Below are 6,000 nucleotides of genomic sequence, written 5' to 3'. Positions count from 1 at the left end.
CAAGAAACATAGAACGGTGGCAGCTAGTACTCCGGAGACGACGACCGCCGAAGTCCGCCCGAACAAGGAAGAGGAGCAGCCTCGGCCGAAACCGTGACAGTACCCCCCCCTTGACGCGCGGCTCCAGCCGTGCGCCGACCCGGAGCTCGAGGACGACCCGGACGACGCGGAGCAGGGCGCGCAGGATGACCCCGATGGAAATCGGTCAGTAGGGACTGGTCTAACACGTCCCTCCTTGGCACCCAGCACCGCTCCTCCGGACCGTACCCCTCCCACTCCACGAGATATTGAAGACCCCCCATCCGGCGTCTAGAATCCAGGATGGACCTCACGGTGTACGCCGGAGCCCCCTCGATGTCCAACGGGGGCGGAGGAGTCTCCTCAATCTCAAAGTCCTGGAGTGGACCAGCTACCACCGGCCTGAGGAGAGACACATGGAACGAGGGGTTAATATTTTTGTAGTCAACAGGTAGTTCTAACCTATAACTCACCTCGTTCAATCTCCTCAGGACTTTAAACGGCCCCACAAACCGCCGACCCAGCTTCCGGCAGGGCAGGCGGAGGGGCAGGTTTCTGGTTGAGAGCCAGACTCGATCTCCAGGTGCGTACACTGGCCCCTCACTGCGGTGTAGGTCGGCGCTCGTCTTCTGTCGACGTATGGCACGCTGCAGATGGACGTGTGCAGCGTCCCACGTCTCCTCCGAGCGCCTTACCCACTCATCCACAGCGGGGGCCTCGATCTGGCTCTCATGCCATGGTGCCAGCACCGGCTGGTACCCCAACACACACTGAAACGGGGTTAGTTGGGTGGAGGAGTGGCGAAGAGAGTTCTGTGCCATCTCGGCCCAGGGCACATATCTCGCCCACTCCTCCGGCCGGCCCTGACAGTATGACCTCAGAAACCTACCCACATCCTGGTTGACACGTTCAACCTGCCCATTACTCTCCGGGTGGTAACCCGAGGTAAGGCTTACCGACACCCCCAACCGTTCCATAAATGCCCTCCACACTCTAGAGGTGAACTGGGGGCCTCGGTCAGACACTATATCCTCGGGTACCCCGTAATGCCGGAAGACATGGGTGAACAGAGCCTCAGCGGTCTGTAGGGCAGTGGGTAGACCCGGCATGGGAAGGAGACGACAGGCCTTCGAGAACCTATCCACAACGACCAGGATGGTAGTATTCCCCTGTGAGGGGGGAAGGTCGGTAACAAAATCCACCGAGAGGTGGGACCAGGGTCGTTGTGGAATAGGCAGGGGTTGTAACTTACCCCTGGGCAAATGTCTGGGCGCCTTACACTGGGCACACACCGAACAGGAGGAGACATAAATCCTCACATCCCTAGCTAACGTTGGCCACCAGTACTTCGTGCTAAGGCAGTGCACTGTCCGGCCGATACCCGGATGGCCAGAGGAGGGGGACGTATGAGCCCAACAAATGAGGCGATCGCGTATCTCGAGCGGAACGTACGTCCGACCCACTGGACACTGAGGAGGACTCGGGTCGGTGCGTAACGCCCGCTCGATCTCACCATCAACCTCCCACACCACCGGAGCAACCAGACAAGACTCCGGTAGTATGGGCGTGGACTCAACTGACCTCTCCTCTGCGTCATACCGCCGGGACAGAGCATCTGCCTTCCCGTTCTGGGACCCCGGGATGTATGTGATCTTAAACACAAACCGGGCCAGGAACATAGTCCAACGAGCCTGGCGAGGATTCAGTCTCCTAGCTGCCCGGATGTACTCCAGGTTACGATGGTCAGTTTGAATGAGGAAAGGGTGTTGAGCCCCCTCGAGCCAATGCCGCCACACCTTTAGGGCCTGTACCACGGCTAACAGCTCCCTGTCTCCTACGTCATAATTCCGCTCCGCCGGACTGAGCTTCTTAGAGTAGAATGCACAGGGACGGAGTTTAGGTGGAGTACCAGAACGCTGGGAAAGAACGGCCCCTATCCCGGCCTCTGACGCGTCCACCTCTACTTGGAACGGTAAAGAGGGATCCGGATGCGCCAACACCGGCGCCGAGGTAAACAGGTCCTTCAGTCTCCCAAATGCCCTGTCCGCCTCAGCTGACCACCGCAAGCGCACCGGACCCCCCTTTAACAGAGACGTTATGGGAGCTGCCACCTGTCCAAAACCCCGGATAAACCTCCGGTAGTAATTCGCAAAACCCAAGAACCGTTGCACCTCCTTCACAGTGGTTGGGGTCTGCCAATTACGCACAGCTGACACTCGGTCTACCTCCATCTTCACCCCTGACGCAGATAACTGGTAACCCAGAAAGGAGACCGACTTCTGAAAAAACAGACATTTCTCTGCCTTGACATATAGGTCATGCTCCAACAGCCTCCGCAATACTCGGCGCACCAGGGCTACATGCTCAGCACGGGTAGGACTATACACCAGAATGTCGTCGATGTACACAACCACTCCCTGTCCCTGCATGTCCCGGAAAATCTCATCAACGAAGGATTGGAAGACTGAGGGAGCATTCATCAACCCATATGGCATGACTAGATACTCGTAGTGCCCGGAAGTCGTGCTAAACGCTGTCTTCCATTCATCGCCCTTTCGGATGCGCACCAAGTTATATGCGCTCCTAAGATCCAATTTTGTAAAGAACTGCGCACCGTGCAGTGACTCCGTCATAGTCGCAATCAGAGGAAGTGGATAGCTGTACTTCACTGTGATCTGATTGAGACCGCGGTAATCAATACACGGCCGCAGACCTCCATCCTTCTTCTTCACAAAAAAGAAACTTGAGGAAACGGGTGAAACGGAGGGCCGTATGTATCCCTGGCTAAGAGACTCAGAGATGTATGTCTCCATAGATTTCTTCTCCTCTTGAGACAAGGGATACACATGGCTCCGCGGGAGAGCTGCGCCTGACTGGAGATCTATCGCACAATCCCCCCGTCTATGAGGCGGCAGCTGCGCAGCCCTAGTCTTACTGAACGCCAATGCCAAATCCTCATACTCGGGGGGAATCTGCAGTGCTGGCATTAGATTCGGACTCTCCACCGAGGTCGCCCCTATGGAAACACCCAGACACCGCCCCTCACATTGAGCAGACCACCCTTTAAGAGCTTTCTCTCGCCACCCAATAATAGGGTCATGAGTCATCAACCAGGGAAGACCCAGCACCACCGGATACGCAGGAGAGTCAATCAGATAAAGCTGAATTCTCTCCTCATGACCCTCCTGCGCCATCATCTGAAGTGGTGCTGTGACCTCCCTAATCAACCCAGACCCTAACGGACGGCTATCTAGGGCATGGACGGGGAAAGGCTTATCCCCTGGAAGAAGGGGAATCCCTAACTCTAAACAGAACTGGCGATCTATAAAATTCCCAGCTGCGCCTGAATCTACCAGCGCCTTATGCTGGGAACGAGGTGCAACCTGTGGGAAACAAACAGGCAAGGTTAGGTGCACGACAGAAAGCTCTGGGTAAGCAGGGCGCCTACTCACCTGGGGGGACCCCCCAATGCTAGACCTGCCATCTCCTCCCCTGGAGGACCCGCCCCAGCACCTAGCCGCAGTGTGCCCTCCACGACCACAGTTGGTGCAAGGGCCGGGTCCCCGTGGGCTCCTCCTCCTCCTTTCCCTAGCGCCAGCACCCCCGAGCTCCATAGGACTCGGCTCGGAGGCGCTGGAGAGTGGAATGGGCGAACCCCCCCCTCCGGGACGCCCACGGGTGGCGAGCAGGGTATCCAGCCGGATGGCCATGTCGACCAGTTGGTCGAAAGTTAGCGACGTGTCCCTGCACGCCAACTCTCGCTGGACGTCCTCTCGGAGGCTACAGCGGAAATGGTCAATATGGGCCCGCTCATTCCACCCTGCATCAGCCGCTAGGGTCCGGAACTCTAAGGCAAAGTCCTGTGCGCTCCTCATCCCCTGTCGGAGGTAGAACAGACGTTCCCCCGCCGCCTTCCCTTCTGGTGGATGGTCGAATACAGCACGGAAGCGGCGGGAGAACTCCGCATAGTTCGTGGTTGCGGCGTCCATTCTCCTCCACTCGGCGTTGGCCCACTCCAACGCCTTGCCGGTGAGACAGGAGATGAGGGCTGAGACGCTCTCGTGTCCCGAGGGCGCCGGGTGTACGGTGGCGAGGTAGAGCTCCACCTGCAGCAGGAACCCTTGACACCCGGCGGTGGAGCCGTCGTACGCCCTCGGGAGCGAGAGCCGAATCCCACTGGGTTCCGGAGATGAAACCGGAGGGCTGACCGCTGGAGCTGGGTCGGTGGTTGGAGGTGTGGGCACCCCGCTGGTCTCCCATCGGTGTAGAGTGTTCATCACCCTCTCTAGGGCGTGACAGACCTGGTTCATTCGGTCCTCCTGACCACGAAGACGTTCGTCCATATCGGCGGTCGGCGCGGTCGCTCCTGCTGATTCCATTGTGATGCGTGATTCTGTCAGAGTGGTGTAGGTGGATGATAGGAATCAGGCGCAGGAAACCAGGAGGACGTCAACAGAACTTTACTGAGTCCAAAACACAAGTATACGTCGCCAACCCAACCGGGTGGCGCGAACAATTACGCACGAAAATACACAGTGCGAGAAAACAAGGAAAAGCGCACACAGTGCGAGCTCTCGTAAAACCACAACGAGAGAACAAACTCCAAGAGGCAGGCTGACAAAAACAATCACGCATAACACCTGACCCAAACAAACAAACTAAATAAGGGGAACAATCAAGACACAAATAAGGGACAGGTGTTATGAACAGACAAAACCAAAAGAACAAGAAACATAGAACGGTGGCAGCTAGTACTCCGGAGACGACGACCGCCGAAGTCCGCCCGAACAAGGAAGAGGAGCAGCCTCGGCCGAAACCGTGACAAACATATTGGGTGTACGGAACATATTGGGTGTACGCTGATAAGCTGTAGAAAGACTTGTTCATAAATTAATATATTATTTCTACAGCTTATCAGCGTACACCCAATATGTTCCCCCTGTTGATTATGCATTATGCATTATGGTTGAACCAAAAGATTACATGTAACAAACATTTAAAGAAATTGGAAACAATTAAATATATATGTGAAATTAAATTAAATAATAATGTATGTTGATACAAATATTATGTACAATATCTAATTATGTTTCCATATGATAACAATAGCCTAATATATTCAATATGCTGTAAACTATTGTCTTTTAACAGTTTCACTCAATTCATTCTAATCAATCTAATAATTATGACTCACCCCTCAACATTGTAATTGGTTGCACTAATTGCACTGTTTGTCTACATAACCTGGTTCAAGAATTCATGACATTATACTGAAGAAGGCACAGTGATGCCGAAACGTTGGTGTTTTACCCAATAAATTAATAGAGTTTATACAGTGGGCAGAACAAGTATTTGATACACTGCCGATTTTGCAGGTTTTCCTACTTACAAAGCATGTAGAGGTCTGTACTTTTTATCATAGGTACACTTCAACTGTGAGAGACGGAATCTAAAACAAAAATCCAGAAAATCACATTGTATGATTTTTAAGTAATTAATTTGCATTTTATTGCATGACATAAGTATTTGATACATCAGAAAAGCAGAACTTAATATTTGGTACAGAAACCTTTGTTTGCAATTACAGAGATCATAAGTTTCCTGTAGGTCTTGACCAGGTTTGCACACACTGCAGCAGGGATTTTGGCCCACTCCTCCATACAGACCTTCTCCAGATCCTTCAGGTTTCGGGGCTGTCGCTGGGCAATATGGACTTTCAGCTCTCTCCAAAGATTTTCTATTGGGTTCAGGTCTGGAGACTGGCTAGGCCACTCCAGGACCTTGAGATGCTTCTTACGGAGCCACTCCTTAGTTGCCCTGGCTGTGTGTTTCGGGTCGTTGTCATGCTGGAAGACGCAGCCACGACCCATCTTCAATGCTCTTACTGAGGGAAGGAGGTTGTTGGCCAAGATCTCGCGATACATGGCCCCATCCATCTTCCCCTCAATACGGTGCAGTCGTCCTGTCCCCTTTGCAGAAAAG

The sequence above is a fragment of the Coregonus lavaretus genome, assembly GCF_964263955.1.
Source record: "Coregonus lavaretus genome assembly, chromosome: 7".
NCBI lineage: Eukaryota > Metazoa > Chordata > Actinopteri > Salmoniformes > Salmonidae > Coregonus > Coregonus lavaretus.
This window is presented reverse-complemented; position numbering follows the sequence as displayed.